We start from the raw sequence: 17,381 nt of genomic DNA, 5'->3' as shown, positions 1-17,381 counted from the left end.
TAAATAGTTAACAAATCATTGGTGCATGAGAAAAAGAAAAATTAAATTGAAACTAGAGAGTAAATCAGCATTTCCTATCCAGCTCTAACTAATCCCTAAAAAGTGTATGGTTATATAGCCTGAGTGTTTAAGGACCCTCAACATAACAATATAAGTGTAAAAAACTTAACAAATTATTACCTAGATGCACTGCAAGAAGGGAGCATGAATTTATTTGAAGCATTTATTGGAGCAAAATAAAGGCAAAAAAATATATTATATATGCCAATGAATTGGCCATTAAACTTCTATCATAGTGCACTATGGAAACAGAAAAGAGGGAATCATGATTCATAATCATGAAAAAGAGAGCTCTCAAAACTCAAAAACATAAAAACTGAAAAAGTAAACTGAAAGTTCCAGGATCCTGTTAAGGTCACAGAAGAAAGACACAAAAATTCCCAGCACTGGAATAGAGGAATTATATCATGTGGTTGAATGTACCAAGTCCAAGCAATAGATATACAATGGATGGTTGGTTGGTTAGAGTGTGTCTGGGTTTGGAAATTTGATCAGTGACCGCTATTGTTCCGGTAAAGACACTGATATGTGTAAAATATCCCTTTTGTTTAGGTGATCCCACAATTAGGCTATAACATTCATTGTTTTCATGTTGATACCACATCTATGCTTTAGAATGATCCGCTGTAACGGTTTATACTTGCGGTTCTGAGGGAGTCCCACTATCGCGGCGCCACACCTTTAATAATAAGAGAGAATGTAATTTCATGTCGAAGTCCCCCTCTAAAAATTTAAAAATCAAAAAATAAAAAGAATCCTGATAATGACTATTCAGATATCTGTCACATGATAGTGATCAAATTAAATGCTCATAAAGTCTGTGTCAAAACAATGTAATTTACAAATTCTGCCATATCTTATCTATTAAAAACACATATGAATATAACACAACAGTAACAAGCATGAACTTAAATTTAGGGATTTACAAAAAATAGACCTCAAAGAAAGAGGAGGTAACCTTGATAAATTATTATTACAAAATGAATGTAAATGGATTTAGAATTTAAAAACACTTGCGCCCCTAGAAATGAATGAAGAGATAAATTATGCATGCTTTTTGGGTGAATGATTTATCATGCAAGTATAAAAATAATTAAATAAATCTTTTTTGAAATAATATAATATACCTTTAATAATAAGAGAGAATATAATTTAATGTCGAAGTCCCAATGTAATTTACAAATTCTGCCATATCTTATCTATTAAAAACACATATGAATAGAATATGAAAAGTACATCTATTTGATTTCGTTGAATCATCAAGTTATCGTTGATCTCTTATAGACAAAATGAACTTCAAAAAATACACATTGTGCCGAAAGGGAGCAATTTATAAAATTATATTATTTGTGTTAATCTGTTTCAATTATTGTACATATTTCTGTTAAGTGAATTATATTTAAGTAACAACTGTTTATTGTTACAAAACGTTACCATTTTGCCCCATACAATTTCTCATTTTAAATGTTTCAAAATGGGAGGAGTTTCCCTCTGTTAATATTCCTTTAAAAGAAACCTCAAGACACCTAGGATCATGTGATTTTTATTGGAGCCAGAAGAAGCCCCAGAGCCTTAGGTGAAATGCGCGTAGCTGGCAGTTGCATTGTTAGAGCAACTAAGGCACCAAGTTACAGGAACCATAATCTTTGGCAGAGGTGTCTGGAGGTGTATCCACAAATCTAAAGGCATATCATTGAAAGGAGAGAGAGGAGACAAACACCCTAGGGGAATACACCGTTTGTGTGGGACCAACAGGTGTACCTAGGAGGTGTGGCACCGCGATAGTGGGACTACCTCAGAACCGCAAGTATAAACCGCTACAGCGGATCGTTCTAAAGCATAGATGTGGTATCAACATGAAAACAATGAATGTTATAGCCTAATTGTGGGATCACCTAAACAAAAGGGATATTTTACACATATCAGTGTTTTTACGGGAACAATAGCGGTCACTGATCAAATTTCCAAACCCAGACACACTCTAACCAACCAACCATCCATTGTATATCTATTGCTTGGACTTGGTACATTCAACCACATGATATAATTCCTCTATTCCAGTGCTGGGATTTTTTGTGTCTTTCTCCTGTGACCTTAACAGGATCCTGGAACTTTCAGTTTACTTTTTCAGTTTTTATGTTTTTGAGTTTTGAGAGCTCTCTTTTTTATGTTTATGAATCATGATTCCCTCTTTTCTTTTTCCATAGTGCACTATGATAGAAGTTTAATGGCCAATTCAATGTTATATATAATATATCTTTTTGCCTTTATTTTGCTCCAATAAATGCTTCAAATAAATTCATGCTCCCTTCTTGCAGTGTATTTAGGTAATAATTTATTTTTTTACACTATATTGTTATGTTGAGGGTCCTTAAACACTCAGGCTATATAACCATACACTTAAATAAACTCGATCAAGTCAGCATGTGCGTATAGGTGTTAGATTTTTTGCATGCTCCACTGAAGTCTATAGAAGAATACATTAATGTGGTCACGATATTCGAAGTCCCACTTTTTGCGTGCTTTGATTTTTCGCTCATGCACTAACTTTTCAACTCATAACACGAGAGCAACCTGACGTGAGCAAAAATCCTCTATCTAGCGAAGTTAACTTGCGAGCGGTAGCACTAAATAACACTACACTCGTAACCTAGTCCTTATACAGGTAGAAAAATTCTTTATCCTATCTGCTTGGGACCAGAGAAGGATTAGATTTTGGAATATTTTAATCTGTAAAATAGGACAGTTTGGATGGAGAGGTGGAACCAAGTGTAAACAGCAATATCTAATGTCATTTAGGCAATCTTTTAATATCATAATACAGCTCATACATATAACCCTAGGAAGTTTTATATAATTTGTAATACTTTTGTATACATAGTACCCTCAGAAAGACAGTACAGTACTGTAATCAGAAAGGGAATATTTGTTATTTTAAATAAGTATTAGACTATTATTTGCATTTTAGACACAAAAACCAAACCAAAGACGCAGGCAGAAAAAGATTGTGACTTTACAGGCAGGGAAAATTGTAATTTTTGATAATTTTATTGTTTTTTTTTTTTTTTAAATTAATTAAAAAGTTTGGATTTCCTAATAAGTTTGGATTTTGAGTTTCCGGATTTAGACATTATTTACCTTTAGTAGTAATAATATAATTATCAGCAAAATTCTCACCGAGCCTCCTATGTGCACCACCCAACAGAAAGAATATAAATATCTTATGGTGTTGTTAGAGTTGCAGCACTTTGACATTTACAATCATTTTATCAAGGAAACAATGGAATCAAGTAATTGAGGCACATTTATTAAGCTCCGGATGGAGCTTGAGGGCCCCTGTTTCTGGCGAGTCTTCAGATTCACCAGAAACACAAGTTATGGAGCAGCGGTCTAAAGACCGCTGCTCCATAACCCTGTCCACCTGCTCTGATGAGGCGGACAGAAATCACCACAATTCAACCCTTTTCGAGTACAATCGGGTTCATTGACACCCCCTGCTGGCGGCCCATTGGCCGCGAGTCTGCAGGGGCGGCGTTGCACCAGCAGCTCTTGTGAGCTGCTGGTGCAATGCTGAATACGGAGAGCGTATTGCTCTCCGCATTCAGCGATGTCTGTCGGACCTGATCCGCCCTGTCGGATCAGGTCCGACAGACATTTGGTAAATCAGCCTCATTGACTGCATTTTAAGTATATTTAATGAAACGATTATAAAACCCAAAAATGTTCATTTGTGCTCTTGCAAATGGATAACATTTTTGTAAAACTGCTGACATATAGTGCTGCAGAAATGGGCCGACTCCTAAGCTTTACGTCCCTGCTTTTCAGAAAAAGATAACCAAAAGAACGAAAACAAAATTGATAATAAAAGCAGATTAGAAAATTGTTTAAAATCACATTCTATATCTGAATCATGAAAAATACATTTTGAGTTTTATATCCTTCTGATTGGATAACAGAACACTTAATCAAACTATATAAAATTGGAGCTGTGAAAGAATCATATTAGTAAACTGTATATATATATATATACAGTATATATGTGTATACATGTGTATTTAGGTGTTCATATGTGTAAATATCTATGTGTGCACACATACACACACACACACATATATATATATACAATATATACATACTTGAAACTTCACATATTGAAAAAGTTATTTTTATTTTTAAATATATATCTCTTTATATATGTATATACAGTATTTATATATGTACAGTGTGTGTATATATATATATATATATAAATCATCCAAGTAAATGCACTCTCAGGTCTTTTCAAATAGGTTATTTTAATGGAACGTTTTCGGGGTTCACAACCCCTTCATCAGCATAAACAAACAGTCAAATATCACACAATTTATAGTATGTCAAAATAGTGTCTCACCAAACAGATTTGCTTTCAAAAGTGCGCCAAATACCGAGTGTGGAACGCATCTTGCGTTCCACCGTGATCATGCCAACCGGAAGTGATGTCACTTCCGGTTTCGCGACATGATAGAAACATATAAACATTACTTTGTTTTACAATTAATAACACATTGTGGTGTACCCAAAATTATCAAAGAGGCAATTTAAGAATAGTGCCAACAAACAGAAATGATTGCCAGTGATCTGTACATACAATATTCTAGTGTATATCAATCGTCATCTTAACCGTAACTATGGTTACGAGACATCAATAAGTGATTGAATTTATATAGTGGGAAATTTCACTTGTGCAACAAATATGTACAATGACATGACTGGCTACTAATCTTTTAGCAATATTCTGTGTCATGTCAATTAGCCGCTATGCATGATAATATATACATAGATACGTTAAGAAACAGAAAACTAAATATAAAAATAAACGTAAAACAAAGAACTTAAAAAGTGGCTGTTCTTGCTCAGACTCATTATCAAAACATATAGCAATGTGCATTGCCTACTGCAAAGTATATATACTTTATACAAGCAGTGTATCAAAGAATCGTGTTGCAACATTGTTATGTTGCATATTGCCCTAAATGTAAACATGTATATAAGAGATGTACTGTGGCAAACCGTACGCAAAATAGCCACAGTACATCTCTTATATACATGTTTACATTTAGGGCAATATGCAACATAACAATGTTGCAACACGATTCTTTGATACACTGCTTGTATAAAGTATATATACTTTGCAGTAGGCAATGCACATTGCTATATGTTTTGATAATGAGTCTGAGCAAGAACAGCCACTTTTTAAGTTCATTGTTTTACGTTTATTTTTATATTTAGTTTTCTGTTTTTTAACGTATCTATGTATATATTATCATGCATAGCGGCTAATTGACATGACACAGAATATTGCTAAAAGATTAGTAGCCAGTCATGTCATTGTACATATTTGTTGCACAAGTGAAATTTCCCACTATATAAATTCAATCACTTATTGATGTCTCGTAACCATAGTTACGGTTAAGATGACGATTGATATACACTAGAATATTGTATGTACAGATCACTGGCAATCATTTCTGTTTGTTGGCACTATTCTTAAATTGCCTCTTTGATAATTTTGGGTACACCACAATGTGTTATTAATTGTAAAACAAAGTAATGTTTATATGTTTCTATCATGTCGCGAAACCGGAAGTGACATCACTTCCGGTTGGCATGATCACGGTGGAACGCAAGATGCGTTCCACACTCGGTATTTGGCGCACTTTTGAAAGCAAATCTGTTTGGTGAGACACTATTTTGACATACTATAAATTGTGTGATATTTGACTGTTTGTTTATGCTGATGAAGGGGTTGTGAACCCCGAAAACGTTCCATTAAAAGAACCTATTTGAAAAGACCTGAGAGTGCATTTGCTTGGATGATTTATATTACTTATTTCTGCACCCAGGCGGTTGATACTTGGAGGGTAGAGCTGGAAATTGTTTGTATACTATATATATATATATATATATATATATATATATATATATATATATATATATATATATATATATTCATAAAGATATATAGAGATAGATATATATTTTTTAAAAATATAAACAGATATATTTAGATATATAGAAATATCAATTTAAAAATAAAAAGAACATAGGAGTGTAAAGTATTCTAAACTCACCTTCAGGTTTAGTGCAGTTGATCTAGCGCAGAGTCGGATTAGAGTACAAATGATAACTGATTTTTTGTAGCACGCCCCATAGATTGTTAACATGGTCACATCATCCAAAAGTCCTGAAGTCAGCGTTCCTGAGTCTTTTGGTCATACACAATCTTTTTTCTTTCAACTTGTAATATAGACGCTAATCAGTCTGCGCTATTTTTTTACAGTTAGCGACATGAACGAAAAAACGTTAGTGTGCCACTTGTTATCTAGTTCAATAATGATTAAGGAGGTCTTTCAAAACTTGTTAACAAGAATCAATTTGTCTGCTATATCCTCTGGGGAACACCTTAAAGTGTAAGTCAATCCTAGTGTTTGTGAAATGGTAGGATTAACCATCGAAACAAAAAAGGGGGACTTTCATTCGTGAAGTATAACATGTTCGCCCACGACAGATCGCTGTTTTGCTTGAGAGGTGACGTTTTCACCTCTTTGCCAATAGCAGTGCGGTAAATCCAGCTCGTCTCCCTGTGGTGTCAGATTTCCCGCACGCTATTTGCTAAGAGGTGGAAACGTCACCTCTCAAGCAAAACAGCGATCTGTCGTGGGCTGCCTTACCAGCTCAGAACAGCGATCGCTTGAAACAAATAATGGAGGTTTATGCATGAAGTATATTATATTTCATGAATGAAAGTCTCCTTTTTTTGTCTCAGTGGTCAATCCTAGTGTTTCACAAAAGCAAGGATTGACTTTCACTATAAGGAAAGCAGAGGAACAGCTGGAAAGCAGCTTACATTTTAATTAATTTAAAGTAAATTTGTCAGAAAAAAAACAAATCTACTGTTCATTTAAAATGTAGCGTTAGCGCCATTGCATTGTCTTTTTAAAATGCACCTATTGGTTATGCAATTCTACTGTATTTAAGGGGACATCAAACCCAAATTGTTTCATTCATGACAGAGATTATAATTTGAAACAGTTTTCCTATTTACATCTGTTATCATATTTTCTCTGTTCTCCTTTGTTGGAAAGCAGGAAGATAAACCTAGGAGTGTGCATGTGTTTGCAGCAATCTTGTATTAAAAGTTCATGGAAAAGTAGAATAACCAGAGAATATTTAGCACAATCAGCATCCCTTAAGTACCCTATACTTTTAATGGATAATACAGCCTTGCTAAATATGGCTCATATTACAGGTTGAGAGTTATACAACACATAAAGAGGCCTATCTATCAAGCTCCGAAAGGAGCTTGACGGCCCGTGTTTCTGGCGAGTCTTCAGACTCACCAGAAACACCAGTTATAAAGTAGCGGTCTAAATATGATCGGGTTGATTGACACCCACTGCTGGCGGCCGATTGGCTGCGATTCTGCAGGGGGCGGCATTGCACCAGCTCTCGTATGCTGAATACGGAGAGCGTATTGCTTTCCGTATTCAGCGAGGTCTGGTGGACCTGATCCGCACTGTCAGATCAGATCTGCCAGACTTTGATAAATAGAGGCCACCGGGTTAAGGCTTTTAGAAAAGTATAAGAGAACACATGTAAAACAAATTAAAAGAAAGTTGATTTTTTTACATAATTCTTTTAATTGAAATAAATGTAGAAAAAAAATGTTTAAGGTAATATGGTATAGGACAAGGCGTTTGACAGGGAATTGCTCAAAAAATTATATATAAACATATATAGACACACACATACAAATATACACACACACACATATATATATATATATATATATATATACAGTATGTGTATATATATATATATATATATATATATATATATATATATATATATATATGCACATACATATACACACGCACATACATTTAAGTCCTCTGTAAAACACCTTTTCATATACCATATCACTTTAAACAATGTTAACATCTCTTTGTTTTTAGAATAGGAAACCTTGAAATAGCAATGTTCTTCACTGTATATATATATATATATATATATATATATATATATATATATATATATATATATATATATATAAATAATTAAAATTGACTTGGTGCGCAAGCAAAAGCCAGAACAGTGTTTTGTCTCTTAGAAGTCCAACCTCCAGATTGAGCGATAACCTTGAACTTTCAAGTTGTAATATGACACAAAAAATAGGAGAGCTATTAATTTAACTTGAGTGGTGTTAGTGCTCAATGCCACTAATATTTTTGTGCTCCACTCGGATGAAACAAAACGCTACAGATGATCAGAGATGTCAAATGATCTATTGTATGAAAAGATTGCTTACACTTACCTGATAACAGAAATGTGTACTCAGTGTTTCTTTAGTCTGTGCTAAGAGCAGGTGGTTTAAAAACCTTCTAACAAGTACAACAGCCGGTCCCTACAGATAGCAACTATGTCTGAGAGCATAGCCCGAGAGACACTCAACACCCTGAGGTTTAATTTTGTTGGTGCTGAGACTAATCACAAAAGTAATGTCTTGCAGTGTCCAGGGAGGCTATAAGAAATTATTCATATTTCCTAATACTTATCATAAGTATTACAGAAGTTTGCAGTGCTATACAAATAAATGATAATGCATTTTTGTTTGTCCTGAAATATTTGGTTCATATATTTTGACTAATTCGGGGTCATTAGAATTTCGACATTGGACGCGTTTGCTTCGTCTAAATATTTTTAATTCAGAACAAAAATGTTTCAATTTCATTAACAAAAATGGTAAACCCACAAAACATTCAATTGTAACAACAAAATTACACTGGTATGAAATGCCAACAATTGAGAGATTTTCCGTTAACTGTGGCAAGAGAACATACAGGAACTAGAACAATATTTACAAAGAAAATTCAAAGAATACATTGAAGTTAAAAACATCTGATAATTATAGTTATATAAATTAATCATTCACTTCCTTTTTCCACCAAGTAAAAGCAGAATGGCTTGGAGCACCTGCCTGTCAGAAGACCATAAAGTTATATGAACCACCGCTACATGCGTTATAGAGTACAGATTTGTACTGTGTCAATATTAACAGTTCCGTTACCACCAATAAAGACTCTGGGGCCTATTTATCAAGCCGTCAACTAAGCTGCATTCGCCGGCACTAATACACTCACCTAACATCGCGGCCGCGGACCTGAATACGATCTACATATTTATAAAAAAAGTTGTTAAAAAGCCGCGCACTAAGTACGGGGCGATGAGCAGCGGATTGTTGTTAACTAACAGTCATCAATCTCGCTGCTATTCGGCTTTTTCCCAACTTTATTTATACCCTGTCACTAAACACTGCCACTATACTAAAATGTTTAACCCCTATCCCGATGCGCCCGGACCCTGCCACAACTAAATAAAGTTATTAACCCTATCCCTCTACTCCCGGAGCCCACTGCAACTAACTAAATGTATTAATCCCTATCCCGCCGATCCCGGAGCCCACCTCAACTCTAATAAAGTTTTAACCCCTAAACCCCTGGTCTCCCACATCACTACCACTTACTAAATCTATTAACCCCTAAACCGCCAGCCCCCCACATCGCCATAAACTAAATTCAGCTATTAACCCCTAAACCTAACAACCTGCTAACTTTACATTAAATATTAACTCATCCGTATCTTATAATAAATTTAAATTTACCTTTAGAATTAAAATAAACTATATTAAACTATTTGCGGGGCATTGCCAACTTCTGCCGCTTCGTTGAGGATAGATGTCGGGTTTTCAAAAACTGTAAGTGGATCTTCGGGGGTTAGTGTTAGGTTTTTTAAGGGTTTATTGGGTGGGTTTTAATTTTAGGTTAGGGACTTTGGGCGGAAAAAGAGCTAAATGCCCTTTTAAGGGCAATGCCCATACAAATGCCCTTTGCAGGGGAATGGGGAGCTTAGTTTTTTTTAGATAGGTTTTTATTTGGGGGGTTTGGTTGTGTGGGTGGTGGGTTTTACTGTAGGGGCGGGTTGTATTTTTTTGTACTGGTAAAAGAGCTGATTTCTTTGGGGCAATGCCCCGCAAAAGGCCCTTTTAAGGGCCATTGGTAGTTTATTGTAGGCTAGGTTTTTATTTTTTCTATTTTGATAGGTCTATTAGATTAGGTGTAATTAGTTTAAATATTTGATCATTTATTTTTTATTTTGTGTAACTTAGTGTTTTTTATTTTTTTTAACTTAGTGTTTTTTATTTTTTGTAACTTTTTATAGTAGATTTAAATAACTTGAGTAGGGTTAGGTTTTTAAATATGTAATATAGTTAATTTAATTTGTAGTTTAATGTAATTGTAGTATAATAGTTAGGGTAATTAATAGTTTAATATAGTTTAATGTAATTTTAGTATAACAGTTAGGGTAGGTTACTTAATAGTTTAAAATAGTTTATTTTAATTCTAAAGGTAAGTTTAAATTTATTATAAGATAGGGATGAGGTAATTATAATGTAAAATTAGCGGGTTGTTAGGTTTAGGGGTTAATAGCTTAAATTATTGTTTATGGCGATGTGGGGTGCTGGCAGTTTAGGGGTTAATAGGTTTAGTAAGTGGTAGTGATGTGGGAGGCTAGGGGTTTAGGAGTTAATACATTTATTTAGTTGCGGTGGGCTCCAGGAGTGGAGGGATAGGGGTTAATACATTTATTTAGTTGCGGCGGGGTCTGGGAGCGGCAGAATAGGGGTTAATAACATTATTTATGTTGCAGGGATGTCAGGGAGTGGCGGGATAGGGGTTAATAACTTTATTTAGTTGTGGTGGGCTCAGGGATTGGCGGGATAGGGGTTAATAACTTTATTTAGTTGCGGCGGGGTCCGGGAGTGGCGGGATAGGGTTAATATATTTTATGTAGGTGGCGGTGATATCGGGGGCAGCAGATTAGGGGTGTTTAGACTCGGGGCTAATGTTAGCGTGTTAGGTGTAAACTTTAATGGTTTTCTAGCATAGAAATCAATGGGATATCTGGCAGCATCGAACATAAGCTTTCGCTGCTTTCAGACTCCCATTGATTCCTATGGCATCCGCGGCCTCCAGGGTGGCGGACTGAAAACCAGGTATGCTGGGCCGGAATAGTGGCAAGCGTACCTGTTAGAAGTTTGATAACTTGCAAAAGTTGTCAGATAGTGCTTAATTTGTATTCGGAACATCTGTAATGACGTACGCATCGATCTGTATCAGACTGAGACCGGCGGATCGTATTTTACGTCACAAATTTCAACTTTTGCCGGTCTGTAGGCTTTGATAAATAGGGCAAATCAGGCTCGCCACAATTACGCTGCGGAATTCCAGCATATTTGTGGTTGATGGCTTGATAAATAGGCCTCTCTGTCTGCCGCCACCCCCCCACTCTATGTGAGAGTCAAATGTCCGTGACATATCATAAACCCTGCCCTGGTAAGTAAAAACAATAATCTCACTTAAAGTTCTTTGGTGGTTTACTAGCCGGTCACAAGGGAGCCGTCTCCTTCCGGGCATCAAGCCCACACTTTATTACACAGACCTCAAACGGAGCGGTCCATTCCCTCTTTCAGCACCACTTCACTCAGTGCATCTTGACGCAACGACGTGGGGGGAGTTTCCAAAGTGGCTACTTGTGGTTAACGGGTAACCGGGGTATCGAGGCATGAGAATCAGCCAATCCTTGCTGCATCAGCTGCATCCATGTTCACTAAAGAAATCCTAGGGAGTAGAGTCAACAAATGTAGACAGGAGTACAGGTTGCAAAAGTTTTCAACAATTCATTGAATTTAAAACATGAAGATACAGGCTACAAAAAGGAAATACAACAAGGGGCTTTGGTTAAGCACATCTAACAAAAACATTTTATATATTAGCACACATATTCTGGGAGTGCTGCCAAAATGACCAAAATAAGTATAAGACAAAAACAGGTATTGGACCACATCCAAACACATAAGACCACTTATTTTTACACATATGTTTAACATACTTTTAAATGCTGCAAAAAATTGCCTGCTTAATATTTTTAATTTTTTTAAATAAAGTTGAGATCTTAGTCACACAATATGGCCATATTCTGCTCAGCCAGTCACCACTTACAAGGTGTCCCAAAATAGAATGGTCCTAACACTATAAAGTTTAGCCTTAGTGGGCTGATTCATTCGATTCTAATATACCAAAATAGAATTCCAACACTGCAGTACTATGCCTCAAATCAAGACTGCACAGAATGAGACTCCCTGGCTTTATATATATATATAAAAGGGTGGTGTGCTTTAACCAAAGGGATTTGGTCAGTCTCCCTTAAATTTAAGAAATACAACAAGGGGGTTTGGTTAAGCACACCTAACAAAAACATTTTATATATTAGCACACATATTGTGGGAGTGCTGCCAAAATGACGAAAATAAGTATAAGACAAAAACAGGTATTGGTGCACATCCAAACACATAAGACCACTTATTTTTACACATATTTTTAAATGCTGCACAGTGCAGTCTTGATTTGAGGCATAGTACTGCAGTGTTGGAATTCTCTTTTGGTATATTAGAATCGAATGATTCAGCCCAGTAAGGCTAAACTTTATAGTGTTAGGCCCAGTCTATTTTGGGACACCTTGTAAGTGGTGACTGGCTGAGCAGAATATGGCCATTTTGTGTGACTAAGATGCCAACTTTATTTAAAAAAAATAAAAATATTAAGCAGGCAATTTTTTGCAGCATTTAAAAATATGTTAAAAAATATGTGTAAAAATAAGTGGTCTTTGTGTTTGGATGTGCGCCAATACCTGTTTTTGTCTTATACAAAAAGGAAATAGCCTGAAAACAGGAGCAATGGTGTTGGTGTGGGTATCCACATACCCGCTAACGCGTTTCAACTTTTGGCCGTATTCATAGCATTAGTAATACATGGGTTACTGCCTTTATATTCTAAAATGTGCCTAGTGATTGGCTAAAATTAAACCCGTGAATAGTACATCACACAAACACCTGAAAGTAAAAACACGCCCCTTGGGGTGCACTTTAACATTACTCAAATTATGCTGGAACATTTGATCTTACTGTTAGTACATGCTTCTGTATAGGGCAAATTAACCAAACATTATATATACAGTATCTCCCAAAAGGGAGTACACCCCTCAAATTTTTGTAAATATTTTATTAAATCTTTTCATGTGACAACACTGAAGATGTTACACTTTGCTAATATGTAAAGTAGTGAGTGTACAGCCTGTACAACAGTGTAAATTTGCTGTACTCTCAAAATAACTCAACACACAGCCATTAATGTCTAAACAGTTGGCAACAAAAGTGAGTATACTCCTAAGTGGAAATGTCCAAATTGGGCCCAAAGTGTCAATATTTTGTGTGGCCACCATTATTTTCCAGCACTGCCTTAACCCTCTTGGGCATGGAGTTCACCAGAGCTTCACAGGTTTCCACACACGCTTGACACAATCTGAACCAAATACGTTTATCTTGATCTCATCAGACCACAGGACATGCTTCCAGCTTTTCTTCTGGGATGACAGCCATGCAGACCATTTTGATGCAGTGTGCGGCGTATGGTCTGAGCACTGACAGGCTGACCCTCCACCCCTTCAGCCTCTGCAGCAATGCTGGCAGTACTCATACGTCTATTTCCCAAAGACAACCTTTGGATATGATGCTGAGCATGTGCACTCAACTTCTTTGGTCGACTATGGCGAGGCCTGTTCTGAGTGGAACCTGTCCTGTGAAACCACTGTAGGGTCTTGCTCACCATGCTGTAGCTCAGTTACAGGGTCTTGGCAATCTTCTTATAGCCTAGGCCATCTTTATGTAGAGCAACAATTCTTTTTTTCAGATCCTCAGAGAGTTCTTTGCCATGAGGTGTCATGTTGAACTTCCAGTGACCAGTATGAGAGAGTGTGAGATCGATAACATAATTTAACACACCTGCTCCCCATTCACACCTGAGACCTTGTAACACTAACGAGTCACATGATACAGGGGAGGGAAAATGGCTAATTGAACCCAATTTGGACATTTCCACTTAGGGGTGTACTCACTTTTGTAGCCAACGGTTTAGACATTAATGGCTGTGTGTTGAGTTATTTTGAGGGGACAGCAAATTTACACTCTTATACAGGCTGTACACTCACTACTTTTCATTGTAGCAAAGTGTAATTTCTTCAGTGCCGTCACATGAAAAGATATAATAAAATATTTACAAAAATGTGAGGGGTGTACTGACTTTTTTATTACAAATTACAGAATACGAATATGAATATCGCCAGGAGATGAATGAATACAAAGGAATAATGTGACAAAAAATAATAACAAAGTACAATATGCAAAAGGAATGCAATGTATAGATGCAGGACATGGAGAAAATTATGTATGCTAATATGAAATTATAATAGCTAAAAGATAATAAATGATAATATACATTTGAGTTTACTGTGAGCATGTTATTATATTGTATTATATTATCCTCTGGTATATACATGGAAGACTGCTTGGCATATTTAAATATAAAATAAATAAGTAAATAAGTAACAGATAGTGAGCAATAGGGTGTGCAGTGAACTTTCATAACACAACCTATATAGTCAAGTGACATAACCTAGGGATACATGCCAAAAACTCTACAGAACTCTAAAGAATATCTTAAATTAAGAGGATGCTGTAATTTGGATGCATTAGTCAAAATTTGCACATGCCCAAAATATACAATCATACCCAAAATAAACAATCAAAAAATGAGCATGTTAATATACTAATAATAAAGGCTTGAGGATTAACCTTGTGTTCAACCCAAGAGTGCTAATGTTTTGTGATTCAGAGACTTAGTATCATAAGTTTATGAGATCGAATTCCAAATTTAAGCCATTTAGAACTCGTCTATGGATCCAAAAAACTTCTCTTTTGGATAAGAGAACATCTCTGTCACCGCCTCTTGTGTCAGTCTTCACAACTTCTATTATTGACCATAATATGGTAATAATATGGGATCCTTGTTGTGTTTCCTCTTGAAATGCTGTACAAGAGGCGTAGACAGAGGCGTAGACAGATCACCCTGTTTAATGTTACAAACATGTTCTGGTATCCTAGACCTCACTTTGCACTTCGTGAGACCTATGTATTGGTGTCACGCAGTCTGCAGTTTAGAAGGCACACAGCATAAGTAGATCTGCAGTTGTAACAAGCTTTATGTACACATGTTTCCACAGTAAATGCACTCTTAAAGCCATTGCCCACCTCTACAAATTCACAGGCTGTACAATTTGAGTAGCTATATTTGTATACCCCCTTAAATTTCAGTCAGGAACCTTGCTGCGTTATTTGTGTTTTCAATTGTGTGGGAGCTATAGTATTGCCTATCGTTCTACCTTGTTTGTAGGCAAACCTACAACCCTTGGAGACCACATCTACTAATGCGTCATCTGCTTTTAGCAATGTAATATGTTTGCACACAATATTACAAATCTGATGATATTGTCTACTGTACTGTGTGACAAAGGTCACCCTATCTTAGACTTTATCATCATTTTCAAATTTATTTTTGTATTTTAACAACTCAGTTCTATCCATACTGGCTACCTCGTTACACACTCTCAATTTGCTTTTTGTTATACCATCTATTTTGGAATCTCTTAGAGAGTTCATGCACATTGCACAGGTAGCGCATTGCCTGGGCAGTGTACATTGTAACAATAGCATATGTTCACATTTCTAAAGTGAACATTTTAGAAGTGAGGCACTAATTTAAGAATTATACAAGAATTACACTCAATACTCACCACACTGCTGTTTATTAACTAACAAACTGCCTATTGACATCTGCTAAGGAATGCTGAGTTAACCTACTCTCTCTTCTGCTTTCAGGTTTGTGAATTGGGTCCCTGCATTCAAACCCTGCCAATTTCCCTGCTTTTTTGTCATTTGTACTGCAAGTCTATCTTTTTAGTATGTGAATTGGGTCCCTGCATTAAAATCCTGCCAATTTCCCTGCTTTTGTGTCATTTGTACTGCAAGTCTCTCTTTTTGGTATGTGAATTGGGTCCCTGCATTCAAATCCTGCCAATTTCCCTGATTTTGTGTAATTTGTACTGCAAGTCTCTCTTTTTGGTATGTGAATTGGGTCCCTGCATTCAAATCCTGCCATTTTCCCTGCTTTTGTGTCATTTGTACTGCAAGTCTCTCTTTTGGGTATGTGAATTGGGTCCCTGCATTCAAATCCTGCCAATTTCCCTGCTTTTTTGTCATTTGTACTGCAAGTCTCTCTTTTTGGTATGTGAATTGGGTCCCTGCATTCAAATCCTGCCAATCTCCCTGCTTTTGTGTCATTTTTACTGTGAGTCTCTCTTTTTGGTATGTGAATTGGGTCCCTGCATTCAAATCCTGCCATTTTCCCTGCTTTTGTGTCATTTGTACTGCAAGTCTCTCTTTTTGGTATGTGAATTGGGCCCCTGCATTAAAATCCTGCCAATTTCCCTGCTTTTTTGTCATTTGTACTGCGAGTCTCTCTTTTTGGTATATGAATTGGGTCCCTTCATTCAAATCCTGCCAATCTCCCTGCTTTTGTGCCATTTTTACTGTGAGTCTCTCTTTTTGGTATGTGAATTGGGTCCCTGCATTCAAATCCTGCCAATTTCCCTGCTTTTGTGTCATTTGTACTGCAAGTCTCTCTTTTTGGTATGTGTATATGTATATTGAGCACATGATTTTAGTTTGTTAAAATTAAGTCCTGCATTCATTGTAATGTTATTCCCAATGTCTTACTTCTAATGTTTTGTTAATTGTCATGTGATGTTCAATCCTTATCAATACTTGCTATTATTCTTACATTTATAAGTTGTCTTATGCCATAGCTTCAACCTCCTCCAAATTTTACTGTCTGTTTACTTATCTTATCTCATCCCAACCAGACCAGAATCTAACATTTCAATTGGGCTTTCATATTGTCTTTAGTTTTCAAAATAAGCTTTATTATCGAAATGGTATAACAAAGGAAAAAAGGCAAACATATGAACAGGTACATTGCCAAACAATATTAAATTATTATATAACATTTGCGGTGATAGAGTTATTCAAATACATTTCGTGATGTGCTAGATGTATAATTCTATTCTCACAGCCTAGTGAATGTCATCCGGTACATGAAGTATAAAACCCTCACGTACTGTTTATACTTACTATTACTCGTCACATAGACTGTTTATACGCCAAGAACCATCTCAATAGATGATTCTCTGTTAAAACAATATGAAATGCAAAATGAAAAATACAACTTAACGAGAACAGCACAATTCTAACTTTTTCAAATCGACAACATACT

Source organism: Bombina bombina, chromosome 7, assembly GCF_027579735.1.
Source record: "Bombina bombina isolate aBomBom1 chromosome 7, aBomBom1.pri, whole genome shotgun sequence".
Classification (NCBI taxonomy): domain Eukaryota; kingdom Metazoa; phylum Chordata; class Amphibia; order Anura; family Bombinatoridae; genus Bombina; species Bombina bombina.
This window is presented reverse-complemented; position numbering follows the sequence as displayed.